Here is a 15396-nt window from a genome sequence, read left to right as displayed (position 1 = left end):
TTATATTGAATATTGATATTGCACATAAACTTAATGCAATGATACTTCTATGATAGCAATATTCAATTAATGCTACTTGTAAGAACTCTACATCACCTCACGTTTTTTGTTTCCACCTTGCACTGGACACATTTAACTGTTAGTGAACAAGCTTGTGTGTACTTCTTGTCCAAGGAGTTCCAGAGAGGAGGAAATTCATCAGACACCAAATATCCTGCTCCCCTAGCTACAGTTAACAAGAACGGGACATCAGCCCCATGGAAGAAGTAGCTACAGAAGAGAAGAAAAGAGATCAAAGAAAAGAATGTGAGTTTATCTCCACTCACTGTGAGTGGAGACATAGCAAAATGTCAAAAAGATGCCAAAATAAACTCTAGGGTACACGGAAACACATAAGGAAGAATAGCCCAGGCAGGAGATCATTAGATTCAATATAAACAGACTGCATACCTGACTGATTATTTCATTCATGTAAAATATATTTCAGTAAGGAAAGTTCTCTTTATCTTGTTTAGAATTCACAGTTACATAAGCTTAACAGTTTATAAAGCACTTTTAAACATACCATATTTACAACAGTTTGTAAATAAGAAAGTATAGCCTTTAGTATATCAGTATCTTGTTATCAACTGTTTCAAAGTATGAAATAGTTGAGGCTTGGACTAACTCAAGACTGGTTTATTTCAAGTCAACAAAGAAACTCAGTTTTCCAAAGAATCATGGAAGAAGAACAGCAAACCTGTCGTTAAAGTAAGTACTGTATGAATTTTCTAATTTTAATCATTGAATAAAATCAGCCTATTTTTTAAGAAAAGCAATCTTGTACTTTTTCATGGCATTTGTGCAAAACAGCTTCTTTTCTCCTTGAGACTTGGCACTTTCTTTTGTCTTAACTTTTACTTTGTTTTATCTCACTCGCACATCTCTTCCCTCCTGGAGAGTTTTAAAGATTAATAGTGTCTCTAATCCAAGGATATGAAGGTCTAACCTTTAAAGGTCCATCTAGCAAAATGCTCATGTCGTTTTGCATGACCTTTTATGCATGTATTGTAAGCCAACATATAGAGCAGGCCATTTGACTTGGTAATGTTACAAAATTCTTTGCTTTTCCAAACAGCACAGTAGTAAAAGGAAACATCACAAAGACCCACTTCAAGTTAGCCGTTCAAGGACGGCCCAACATCTTGCAGCATTTTTACAGCATGTCTCCAAGTTGTGTCATGAACATTCACAGGCTTGCCATGGAATTCCACATCTAGTGTTCATTTTTTCCTTCACATGTTTTAGTAATACCCAATCAAGTAAAATACTGACTCAGTACATACTGCAAGTAGGGGAATTAAACTCACTGTGAGTGGAGACATAGCAAAATGTCAAAAAGATGCCAAAATAAACTCTAGGGTATACTAAAACACATAAAGAAGAACAGCTCAGGCAGAAGATCATTAGATTCAATATAAACAGAGGGCTTAAATACCAGCCCAGGAATTGGTGTCATAACTGGGTATGTTTTTATAGCTTTGGTGAGACACTGTAACTCTGCCACCGTTATTGCAGACTTGTGTGATGGTGCTATGCACGCTGAGTCTCTTCTTGCAGACCATTAAAATGTTAGTATTCAAATGTGTAGTGAATAAGAAAAAAATATACAGTCTTGTTTTAAGAGACTAGAGAGTAGTGACAAAGGTATTGCTAGCTCTAAATTCTTTGAAACATTTTGAATTTTGACAGCATGCAGTATTTCATTTATAAAGTCAAATCTCCTAACTTAGAATAATGGACAAACTTTGAAGTTTGTCTCTCATGACAGTCTGTTGCTGTGCAAATCCATTAGCAAATTGTTGATCTACTACTGATTATATTAATGCTATCCTTTTTGTTACCTGGCTTCCTCAATTTGAGTTGAAACAAAAACTGCCGTTTATGCCCCAGTATCATACTATTACAGGAAAAATAATTGAAGAACTTCCTTATAATCTTGGATCTTAGTTGCCCAAAAGGAAAACTACATCTCTCAACCTACCTGGTGGCTTCACGTGAACACAGGGAAAACGGTAAGACAGCGAGATGGGAGTGGCAATGTGTGCAGCTTCTGCTTACTCTTGCTTCCTGTTTCCTGTTTCTCATCTAGCCAGAGATTTGCAAGGAAGGGAGAAAACCCCAGAGTCACTCATCAAGGCTGCAGTGTGCTGGCTTTGGACCACTCACTTCTGAAGGTCTATGAAAGAAAAATAAACTTCTGTTCAAGCCCCTTAAATGGTATTTTCAGCAGCTTTGTTTATACACTAAATAATACCAGGATGTAGAGTCTATGATTATGAGATTGAATAAATTTCGTCAGTCCAGAGAGAAGTGTCAATTCTAGCATATTCTAGGAGACCTTATTTTCCAAACAATGAACATCCAAGAGAATCATAGGCTCAGAAAACTGGAAGAAGCTCAATAAAATTGATGTTGAAACATACAATTCACAGGCTGCAATTTGGAAAGAAGTAACTTTTCTGAGAGCACATACTTTTTGCTAAAATAATTTATACTTTGTTTCTAATACCTCTATAAAGCAAAAGTAAAACATTGTAGGGTAAAAAAAACATTCAAGTAAGTGATTATGACATGCCATTCTTTTCTAAATTTGAGTTTTCAAGAAGCTATTTACTAATTAATATCTTGGAGCTTAGATTAAGCTGTTCCCAGATGAATATTGAAGTCTGGAATGTGGCCTGTGGATCAGAGCAGCCAGACTCACTAAAGATTTGCTACATAGAAATAGATAGATTACCATGATTCTCATTCAGATATTCTGCTTATTTTAATTAGAATACTCACATTGAACTATGAGATTTGAGCAGAAAACTTGAAATGTAAATACCAACAAAAGTTAAAAATCCTGCACAATCTATGGATGAAACTATAATAAGCAGGAATCATTGTCTATGTCTTCTTCTCTCTTTGGAATGGTAGTGAGAATTTTCAGTTCCTCTCCTTTGATAACTGGAGCATCCCTGGCTTGTGGCTAGTAGAGTTTATATTCTTTTTTTTATTTTTTTTATTTTTTTTTTTTGGTGGGAAATAGACCCTTAACAGGAGGCTCACTTCCACCACTTACATTCTTTTGTTTCATGGAAGTTCACATTCAAGCCTTATCAGTGAATTGGGGAAGTTGTAAAGTTCAGCTCCCGAGCTGGCCTAGTGTTGCTCACTGCAGTCTTCATGAAGGATCCCTTCTGAACATGAAAACAGATGACTTCTTCTCTGCACCAAGCAAAGCCTGTGTGAACTTATCTCATCCAAGTGAGAGGTTTTTCTAACAGTCTCCAAGAAGTTGAAGGATCTGGAGCTTCCTGTTCAGTCCACCCTCTCCCTTGCATGACTCGCTTCTGACAAATTAGTCACCTTCCTTTTCTTTCAATTTATTTATTTTTTAAATGTATTTGGTTGTTGCAGTGTCTCACTATGCAGCTCAGACCCATAGCGATCCTCCTGCTTTCAGCCTCCCCAGCGCTGGGATTACAGGAGTGCACCACTACACCTGGACTCTATGACCAGCTCAGCCTGCCCCAGGGCCAGGGCTGGCAAAGCATGTGGTGCCAGAGATCAAACCACGGTCTCTTCACTTGCCTAAGCTTGTCCTAGTAGGTGCTTTAGTCTGCTGAGCTGGCTCACTGGCCCTGCCTCCCTTTCTTTTCTTTGAACAGGTCAAGAAAATGTTTGCTTCAAACCCTTTGCGCTTGCTAGTTCACTATTAGCAAAGTCCACTCACTGACTGTTTCTCCTCTAATGTCTTCAAGCTGCTCTTCCAATATCAGTGTTCAAAGAGCCTGTCCTTTTTTGCCTTAATAAACCAGCAACACTTTACCCACCACCATCAGTACTGTTTTGCCCTGTTTTATTCTTTCCTGCAGCACTTACCATCATTCTATATAGCATATGTGGCATTTCATTTGCTGTTGTTTGCTTTCTCACCTACAGCTTAGTCCTCATCATAAGCAAGTAAGCTCCAATAAAGGGAAGGAGTTTGGGTTTTGTTCTTGTCTTTTTTTTTTCCTGCTGTACCCCCAGCATTTAATAAAGTGTCTACAGCATTGTGTGCTCACAGTAAACATTTGCTGAATGAATATGTCATTTCTTAATTAAATGGAAGTATATAAATTACTTAGGGCTTAGAATAGCTTAAGGGCCCAATAAATAGTAGCTGTTATTATTTTGTCTCTGTTGTAGCAATAGTTGCTCATCCTCTGGATTGTTTTTTGCTTAGCAGTTAAAATAATTGCACTGATGGTCTGGGTGTGCAGAAGAGTGATAGAACATGTAATAAGTTTGTGGGGTCTTAGGTTTAATTCTTGCACTAGTAACAATATTGTCATTCTTCTAATTTGGTTTAACACAGATTTTTCACAACTGACTTTCTTCTGTATGTATGTTGATGATGAAAAGAGTCAAATGTAACAGAGAGCTATACCATGGTGTGTCTTCATGATAACTTTTTTTACAAAGAGAAAAAGCTTAAATAATCATGCTCAATATTTTATATATGAAGTCAAGTAAGCCAGTGTAACATTTTACTTCTCTGATTAAGGATGGACTTAGTGCTGTAACTTCCTTAGACTGGTAGATAGAAATATGTAATATGCAAGTCAATGGAACTTAGTCTTCTAAAATAAAGCATAAGATATTCAGAAATGTCTATGTTAACCTCTTTGTAGTTTCATACAAATATGGCTTCCCTTTCATTCTATATGTCTTGCTGAGTAACTGAGCTGGCTCTGACTTTCCACTGTCCAAGTTTTAGACTTCCACAGTGCTAGGATCACTGTCATGCACCACCATGTTTAGCTCATTTTGTTTGTTAAAATAGGTCATGATCTACTTGGACATTAGAGATAAGTGCTTAGATTTAAGGGAACAGAGAACAATTACAAGGGAACAGAAAAGAGGATAGTGTTGACAATTACAAGGGAAAGGAAAAAAAGGCTATAGTTGATAACTCACTGAATAAATAAATATAATTAAATAATTTTCCTTTCCTTCTCTCTCTCATAGCCCTCCCCCTGCCCGCCCTCATACACATCTCCCCGCTACCCGCTCCAACAGATAGACATACTCGAGTTCTAGATCTAGTAAGTAATGGTGAAAAATGAGTGTTGTGGGATACTGCTAAACATTCTATTATGCAGAGTTTAATACTCCACAGCCAACACTTATTTTTCAAATCTCAATACTACTAAGATTGAGAAAATCTGCTAATCCAGGGTTTTTAAATTTTATTTTATTCTTTAAAGAATATGAAATGGTAAGAAAAACTATTAGAAATGACACAAAATTTCATTAAATAAATTAGTAGGAATTTGACAGTGGTTGTTGTTTTGCAGAATATTACCATTAAATTAGCTTTTTAGGTTAACAGATATGAACCTGCAAAATTGGTTAAAAAAGTTATGAGACTATTTTGTTGTGAAAAAATAAAAAACTATATATATGTTTGTATATACAAGATACTTAGGATAGATATACAGCTACTCTCTCTTAGTTCATTGAGAAGAAAGGTTTGTACTAATATTGTTTAGACAAGATATCGTCTTTGCAGCTTTTCATCTGAATAACTACTATGAAGACAACAATATGCAATGTGATAATTATTGTAACTGTCCTACTAACCTGTTTTGAAACTACTTCATAGCTGTTTTATCTTTTTTCTCATTAAAATGGATAAAAAAGTTATAAGAAATTAAAAAGAAGAAAACAAAATTAAGCATTAACTACTTCTTTCAGTAGACCTGCAGAAATCAGCAGTACAATTATCCAAATTACTCTGCATATATACATAAATATACCTTTTTCCCCTTTTATGTCCTTTTCCTCATCTCAGTTTTTCCTTGCCATTGAACAGATTCTTTCCCTTTCACAGTATCTATTGCACCTTTCAGATTTCATTTAGTCTTTCAGACTTTCACACTAGGCAGACAATATGATGTTTACACATGTGAGTCTGATTTGCTCCACTTACCAAGAGAGCCTCTAGTTGCATCCATTTACTTATAAAAGCCTCAAATTTATCTTTCTCAGTACATTTGTATTACATCATAGAAACCAAAATGTTTTCTGTAGTCTGATTTCTGCTAGTTATTAAATAGGTTAAATGTCACTCCTGGTTGTCTGAGTTGACCAAGGTTACCTGATGACATAATGAGAGCTGGGGCTGGGCCGTTATGTCCTCAGATTAGCCCCATTTCTTTTCTAATGATGATGTTATTTTATGCAATTGTGTGCATCTCAGTGGATTTATTATGTGCTTCTTTTGTAGCAAAGGTGATAGTTTGTCGTTGTCCTCTGCAAAGAAGAGAGAAACCTTGGGAAAGGAACTCATTTTGTCTGTAATAATTGTTCTCTGGTCTTTCTACTGCTGTGTACTGAGTGAAAAGAAGTGAGCTCTGACAAACTCAGGAGGTCTCTTCATTGAGCTTCCTAGCTACTCTCTGCTTAAATGGATTTTTGTGCCATAAAAGTGATAAGTTTATTTCTGTACTGCAGTATGTGTTCTTTATTTGATTTTTGACAAGCTGTGCAAATGCGATTCTATACCCTTTTATGATCGCACTTAGAGGTAACACGTAAGTCTGCACCTATATTTTATAACTAAAGATGAGTGGGGACACTTTTGCTGATCAACTCCTCAAGCCTATTAATGCTTTGGCTCCACTAGCAGTTGTTCTCTGGTTTGAGTGAGAGTAACACCTTTTCAAGTGTTAAAATTCAAATCCCTCTCTGAATGTAATTGGAAAAAAATTTAGTACTTAATTCTTCCTCACCTCATTGTTCAAATTGTATTGCAATTTGTTATTAGTGTCCTTATTACAATGAATTTCACTGGTAATGGAGAAATATTAAAGGACTTTATAAAAAAGACTGGCAAGGGAGATTTATGATGCGAGATGACAGGGGACAATGCACAGCAAGGTATCTGATTCAAGATTTCCTAAGTGAATTCATTATGCTAATTTATTAGATACAAGGGTTTTTGCAATAAGGTTTCAACACGGAGTTCCTGAACAAAGGATCAAGCTCAGCTCTTAATAAACTTCAGACTATCAAATGCCTTACTAATTGCATACATTTGTTGCTTTCAGCTTCCAGTGTCCCTGCTAGTTGGGGTCTAGGCTACTACTCAACAGCACTAGTGTAGCAACATCCTGTTTCCGCATCCTGGCATTCAACTCCTCCAGCTTTATGATCCAATCTAATCTTCAAAATTACCTGCTGAATCAGTAACTTCAACTTTCTGTCAGACAGTCTTGATATTGCTTGTTACTCTCTCTCCATATATAATTATTAAGAGGGTCTGCAAAAGTAGGCAAATATTTTTTCTGGAATTTCATTGCTTTATAACCCATGAAGCAACAGAAGCCTTCGCAGTCAATTTAAACACCCCAGAGAAGTTCAGTGTCCTTTCCCACCAGCCATCCAGGAAAGTCATTGTCTTCTTCAGGTGTCACCCGCCCAGCTGCAGCAAACGTTTCTGTTTAGTGCCTTCCATTTCCCTGGAATAATAGTGTGTTCATCAGTTCTGTCTTTGCTGAGACACAGTACCGAACATACAAACAATTTGGAGGACAAAATCTTTAATCTAGCTTGCGGTTTCAGGAAATTCAGCATATGTTCAGCTGGCTCCAAGGCAAAAGCACAGTGGCAGAAGGGTGTGGCAGAGCGACCTGGCACAGCTCAAGCGGGGAGGGACAGAGCTTGGGACGCAATGCCTCAGCCTGGGCTAGTAATTTTGTATTGCGGTCAGGGTCTTCTCCATGATCAAAGCAGACGCACTGAAGAACATGCTGTGTTAATTTCTTAATCTAGGGAAATTGACAAGTCAGAATTAATAATCACACATAGTAAACAGAAAATAAAATATTCTATGCCTTTCTCACAGCTTAAAAAGTCATTGTATATAAATCCTGAGTACAGTTCATTCCTTTGCCCTATTTGTTGTAGCATAACTGATAAAGTAAATTATCTATGTTTCATCTATAAAATGTGATATTTTGATATAGATACACCTATATGTTGTAAAGTGATTACCATAACAAAACTGATATCATCTCACTTTATTAAATTTTATGCATATGTTAAGAACACTTAATATCTACTATCATAGAAAATTTCAATATATAATAACATATTATTAGCTATATTTATCATAGTACATATTAGAACTCTGGAAAGTATTTATCTTTTCTAACTGAAAAATTGCACACTTTGAGTGCATACCTTCCCAACACCCATCTCCCTGACAGTAGTAATTACAATTCTACTTTCTTCTTCTATGAATTTGTCTTCACATTCCACGTATGAGTGAGAACATTCAATAATTGTCTTTCTGTACTTAGTTTATTTCACTCTGACAACTATTTCCTAGGTTCATTAGTACTATCCTAAAAGGCAGTATTTTCACCATTTGTGGATGAATTATAGCCTGTTCTATTGTATCAGTATTATCTGTTCGTTTGCCAGTGGACACTTGGATTGTTTCCATATGGTGGCTATTGTGAATATAATTTAAGATCGAAAGCTGAAGACCAAAACTAAAAGAAAACATAGGAGGAAAGCTTCCTGAGATTGAGCTGAACAATGACTGTTTTATTTATATGACACCAAAAACATAGGCAACAAAAGCAGACACATAAATAGAATTGAATCAGATTTTGTACAGAAAGTAGAGTGAAGAGACAACTTACAGAGTAAGAGAAGAGTATTTGCAGATAATACACCTAATAATAGGTAAGTATTCCAAATATATAAGGAATATCTGATAATTCAACAGCAAGAAAACAAGTCGTCTGGTTGAAAGAAATTGCAGTTGTTCGCAATTTGTCAAAAGATATACAAATGGCCAAAGCTACATGAAAAAATGTTGACTATTGTTTATCTTCAAGAAAATTCCAACTAAAGCCACAATGTGGTATCTGCCAGACCTGTTTTTACCAAAGGACAAATAGGTATTGAGAAGGATGGGGAAAAGAGAACCCTTGTACAGCATGAGTGAGAATGTTAGTTGGTATAACCATCACGAAAACCTATAGGACAGTTCCATAAAACATTAAAAATGGCATTATCATATGACCTAACAATCGCGGTTCTGGATATCTACAGGGTATATGAAGCTGGTGTACTAAAAAGATGTTCCCATTCTCTGAAATTATAAAGCTTGCAATATTAAGGTAATTATCATGCAAATTGATGAATAATTGAATGGAAGATTTCTTCCCAATGATTATTTGCATAATCTTACCTGTCTATAAACCATTTCATTGCAATATAAATGTAGACAGTCATGATTTTTTAATGATTACAAAAAATCAACAATTTGGAAAAATAAGCTGTAATGAGAAATCTGAAAAGGATAGAATTTCCTTCCAATTTACCTTTTGTTAGAACATTCACACTAATGAGCCCTACATCTACAAATAATTGCTTTAAAGTTCATTTTAATCAGTAGATTTACTTTTAAAATATTTCCATTCTTGGAAGCAACAAAATTAACACTGAGCATAAAAGGAAAATTAGGAAAATTGTATTTTTCACCATGTTTAAAAGATTTCTCCAATTTTAAAAGTGAGACTGTATGGGAAAATTACCTTTCTTATTCTAGGAGGTACCTTTCTGCAGGAGGTAGGGAAGTGGCCAAATCATGAACTTGAGTTGGCAATAGTGTGCCACATAGAAAAGAAAGAAAGAAAGGTAAAGAGAAATTAGTTCATAACTCAAATGTCTTTCAAAGGAAGAAAATTTAACTTACTACATGAAGCAGTCTATAGATGATATTGAATGCTTTGGGGGATGTGTGTGGACATGCATATACATGTGTATGCAAGCATGCATATGCGGGTGGGTGTGGCTAACTAACACTGACATTTGACAGTCAGCAAAAATGTGGCAGAACTGTTTCTACATTATCACCCACACCTTCATCTATGAAAACCGCTTCTAGTCAGTCGGTCAACTCTCAGCCCTTTGCTATGCAGCCAGTTGTATTTTCTTGGAGAAATGTCCTTTCTGTTTCATTTCAAAGCATTCACTTTCTCATGTCCAATTAGACAGAAAAAAGTGAGCCTCCCATTGCCAAGCTTCTGTATTCTGAATTTTGATGAAACATAAATTGTGTAACTTGGTGTAGGAGATGATTTTTAATAGACAGGTCTGAAAAAACATAGTGTAAGCAAAGGCGTGAATTTTTAACTGCATATAGTTTTATTGTGCTAGTTACTTTTTTAACAGCAAAATGTTCCAAGAAGTTTCAAGAAGCAACTAGCTATATCAGGTTTTCAGACAATTTTTCTTAGCTGTTAAACTTTTTATCTATTTCCATCCTAGTTCAAGCGTTTTGTCAAGAATATTTATCTTAGTATTACTTATGTTATACTTTCAACCTATTTTTAGCCAGATACCTTTGAAAAATCTCCTTTCAAACATAGTTTGTTTCTCTTCTCTAATGAATAAGATATGTATTGTGTTTCTGAGTGGTGAAACATAGCTGATATCTATTACCTGATCTTAGAAGACACCCATTTCTTCCTTAATATCAGCATGTCTGCAAGCGCAGGAAAACCAGTCTGCTTTTTTTCTTATTCTACTTAATGGAAATGCCTATTTTGTAGAATAAAAGTGACCATGGCAACATACGGTTGCAAAAACAGTGCCCAGGAGGTGGCAGCAATTTTCAGCATTTCAGTACATTTCCCCCACTGACAGAACATTATTTTATATATACCCTTTCTGCTGTTTAACTAGCTCATCAATTTAGTGTGTCTTTAATGTACCTCTTGCCCCCTGCCACTTTTCCATTTCTTTGCTTCTCATCTCTACTGGAGACAAAGGAACTCGCTAGCAGTCCCTCATGGGGTTAGAGGCTGCCTGACTCTCAGCCAGCCCCGGCTCCTGCTCGGAAGGCTCAGTGTGAGCCCTTGCCAGATCTTTCAGTTATGTCTATTCTCTCTTTGCTTGCTTCCAAATGATTTTGATTTTATTGACTGGCTGTCATTCTTTCCACCTTCAAATTTAAGCAATTTTTTTTTAGTTACTGCTGCTTTTCCCCAGAATAACTAACAACTTCTATTTTTATTGAATTTATTTTTATCGTTTGTTGCACAAAGTTTTTTTTAAGACATACATGTAGTGTTAATGTTTTCTGATCTCAGTTGAATGGATAGATGATAGATAGATAGATAGATAGATAGATAGATAGATAGATAGATAGATAGGCAGGCAGGCAGACAGATGGACAGATGGACAGTTCCACAGGATAGACAAATAGTTATCTTTCTAATAAATAAAATATTTAGAGATGCTTAAACTTTGTTTATATCACTGTCCAAAAGAAGTGTTTCTTCTGTTTTCTGTCTACCCCCAGCTCATGATATAACATATTAAATATTTGAGTCTTTAAAGAGAAATAAATATCAGTAGTTTGAAAGCATGACTTTATTAACCTATTATCTTTATGTTAAAAAACATAGCCCTTACCACTTCACACTGCTATAATGAATGTCTATAGGTTTTGTGGCTTAAACAAGGGTTTACCTCTCATAGTTGTGAAGACTAGGACATCTAAGATAAGATCCCTGAAAGAACCATTGCCTTGTGAGGGCTTGCTTCTAGGATTTTAGATGGCTATATTTTCACTTCATCCTCTTGCCTGCACTTACTTCATTTACAAGGGCCCCATCATCATGACCTAATTACTTTCTAAAGTCTTCATCTTTTAATATCCTCATATTCAGGCTTGAGTGTCAGCATATGCATTTTGGAAAGACATTGACATTCATATCTTTAAGTATTTCTGACATAAAACCCTCCTTTCAGGGCAGGTCAGATAGTTCAGCAGATTAAAGTTCCTGCTTAGGCAGTCACAGGGGCCAAGTTTCGATCCCCCGGGCCTGCCATGCTGTTCCCCACTCTGGGGCACGCTGAAATGGCGATTGATATTGGGGATGGTGGTGTGTACCTGTAATTGCAGCACTTGGGAGGCTGAAAAACGGGAGGATCACTACGAGTCCAATCTGTGTAGTGAGAAACTGTAGACCCTGTACTAAATACATTTAAAAAAAAAAAAAAAACAACCTCCTTTCTTCAGAGAAAAAATATCCCCACCCCTGCCCCTTACACACACACATACACACACACAGCAAAGTAGAGCTTAGACGCTCTAGTTGAAGGGAAGGTCATAGATTGACTTCCCACTAAAATTTTACTAATCCTAGTTGAGCCCTAAAATGATCTCTGAGACACCATTACAAGTTCCAGGTTCTATGAACCACAAACTTAAAAACCACCATTTTTTAAATAATCCTTAAGAACCCTACAGTAGAGCTGGCGAGATAACTCAGCAGACCAAGCACCCGCTTAGGCAAGCACTGGGACTCATTTGTCCCTGTGTCAAAAGTTTACAAGTCTATAAGCTTATGAGTTTAACACTGTTCTAGGTTCTGATGATATAAAAGTGAACGAAAGAGACAAAAATCTCTACCTTTATGATGCCTACACTTTAGTGGAAGATTAAAAAGTAAAAATCATATACACATATATGTATATTTAATAAAGTGATAAATGTTGCTAAGTAAATATCTGTTGAATGCATTTGCAATCTTGCCTAGAACTCCAATTGTAATTTGTAATGATTTCTAATTTGACCATAACTTTTTCATGGGCAGATTTAATGCTACTAGTTCCCCCAAACCTATCACAGAACTTGATACAAAATAACAAAAAATTCTTACTTAAGTATTTTTCAGCAAAACCAATACTTTTCTGACAGTAATTTTTTTTGTACAAAGAATCAGTTACCATCTTTGGAAATGCAATTGACATAGAACTAAAAATAATAAAAATAGTAGCTATTCTTGAGTCATGCCTTCATTTCACAAAATAATATCTCCTTTTAAATAGTATCTGACAGTTTACAGGTAAAAAAGTGTATTTGCACCTTTATTTTGTTGCAAGCAATATGCATGACATTTTCTAGGGTATTCTTATACCTTTTGTTTTTAAAGAATACAAAATAGTGATACGAAAAAAAAATAACATTAGGGTCAGCCAGATAGCTCAGCGGACTAAAATGCCTTCTTAGGCAGAGCACAGAGGCCGGTGTTCAATCCCCCACGTGCTGTGCTGGCCCTGTCCTCCAGGGTGTTCTGAGATGGTAATTGAGACTTGGTGTGGTGTACCTGTAATCCCAATGCCTGGGTGGCTGAAAACAGAAGAATCACTAGGAGTCTGTTCTATGTAGTGAGACTCTGTAGACCTTTTCCTAAATACATAAAAATACATACATACATACATACATACATACATACATACATAAAATAACAAATAGCATTAAAAGTGGGTGCCACTCCTGGCAGCTGACTATCTGTGGGAGCTTGGGTGACAGTGACACATGTGCTCCAGACTGAGTCCCTGTGTAATGTTCTGGCCCAGAAATGCCTTATGTGGATCATCCGAATAGCATCTGTGGTTGTGCAGATAATGAAGAAAATGAAAACAGTGGGAAATTTCTTCATAATGGATACCAGAGAAGACAGATTACTGTGGTTTAAGGATAATCCACAGAACCCACCTTCTGGATCATCACATGTTGGAGCCATTAAACTTTTCAAAGGTTAGCAATGCAACTAAGCTAAGGCCAAAAGCTGAGCTCTGTTTTGCTATGAATGCATGAATGAGGAAAATACTTCTCAAAACCCAGGGACCACCATGACCTAGTAGAATGGATGAATGTCTTGAACAAAGCTCTAAAAATTATAGCATCAAAGCAGCCCGATTCACGGCCTAATTCTGATAATCTAAATCACCAAGGTGAATGTGGTACAAAACAAGTATCTTACAGAACTGATCTTGTTGACGGTGTACTCATTACTCCAACTCAGAAAGAAGTAAATGAAGGTGCTGAAAGTACTGATAAAATTATTTGAAAATGACCCAAAGCCATCTCCTAACCCACCTCCAGACAGTACAGTTATCAAAGCTGGATATTATGTGAAACAAAGAGCAGTAATGAAAAACTGGAAGAGAAGATACCTTCAGTTGGATGAAAACACAATAGGCTGCTTCACATCTGAACTGGAAAAGCAATCCCTGTAATACCATGTAAAGAGTCCAAGAATGTAAGTAAAGTGACATAATGGTGAGGGACAACCTGTTTGAAATTGTAACAACATCTCAAACTTTCTATATGCAGGCTGATAGCCCAGAAGAAATATGTAGTTGAATCAAAGCACTCTCTGGCACCAATGCTGCACAGCGGGGGCCAGGCAGATCAGCCTCTTCTATGTGGCAGGCCAGAAGGCTGTTGAACCCTTGTATACAGAGGAGCGTTCAACCTGCCCTTGAATCCAAACACAATGTCCTTTCTGCCAGCACAGCAGCAGCTGCTGCACATTCCACAGCCTCTCGGAGCTACTCTCTGGTCTCAAGCCTTAGTAACCATGGAGAAGCGAGAATTTTTACTAGTCTCTTGCCAAGGTCAAGTCAGGGAACTTCAAGGTCCAGAGAGTCTCTCCAAGAGAACCAGATTCCTAAGTGACTCAATAAGCTATGCTAGAACCTCTAAATGGCCCTCAGGGCAAAGATAGTGAGACCTTGGGCTCGGATGATGAGAGCCTTCCAGTTGGCAATGTATAAGCTGGGAGCATGGGGCCTGCCTGTCCCTTTGGCTCTTCAGTGTGCTTTCATGAAGCTTCTAGCCAAAGAGGATAAAGATTGAAATGGTTTTAATATAAAATATATTTTACTGGCTCTAAGATATACTCTCTAGCAAACTGGTAAACCAAGATTCTAAGGAGCAGCCAAATTAAATGTAATTCTTTAAAAGACAAAAATTTAATTGTCTCGGGATCAGCTGCCTGAAACTTTGCATATTCTCACTGGGGGAGTAAAAATATGTCTGTGATACTTTTTCTTTTCCTAGTCACTTTGACAGTTTAAATATCTAACAACTAAAAATATTTAAGATGCTTAATTATTTTGATCCTTTAAAAATGCTATTGATAGAGGGAGCAAAAAAATGATCTCCAATGGATGACTCCCAAATGATACAAGGGAGAAATGATCTCCCAACCTAAAAAGTACCTGGGACAAGTTTGCATTCACTAAAACTGAAGAATGAATTTTGGGAACAAATGAAGGTTATGAGCAGAATATATTTAATGGGGAAAAGAAAGATCTTGTCCAAGAGAGGGATAGGAGGGTGTCCCAAGTGGGTAGTCCCTGGGAAGCTGTCTCTTCCAGGGACTTTTAGAGAGTAAAATCATGTGGTGAGGGGTGTCTAAGGTGGTAGAAAAGATATGGGAACTCAGGTGGGCATGAGGTGGGACAAAACTATGGTCAACCAGTGAGATTACAAGCACCATT

The 15396-nt window shown here is 36.7% G+C and overlaps 1 pseudogene; it reads left to right on the top strand.

Moving 5' to 3' along the window:
- The first annotated feature begins 13466 nt into the window (after positions 1-13466).
- On the top strand, positions 13467-14667 carry LOC101572072 (annotated as a pseudogene).
- Positions 14668-15396: the final 729 nt, after the last annotated feature.

The sequence above is a fragment of the Octodon degus genome, unplaced genomic scaffold, assembly GCF_000260255.1.
Source record: "Octodon degus isolate 3935 unplaced genomic scaffold, OctDeg1.0 scaffold00134, whole genome shotgun sequence".
Classification (NCBI taxonomy): domain Eukaryota; kingdom Metazoa; phylum Chordata; class Mammalia; order Rodentia; family Octodontidae; genus Octodon; species Octodon degus.
This window is presented reverse-complemented; position numbering and strand designations above follow the sequence as displayed.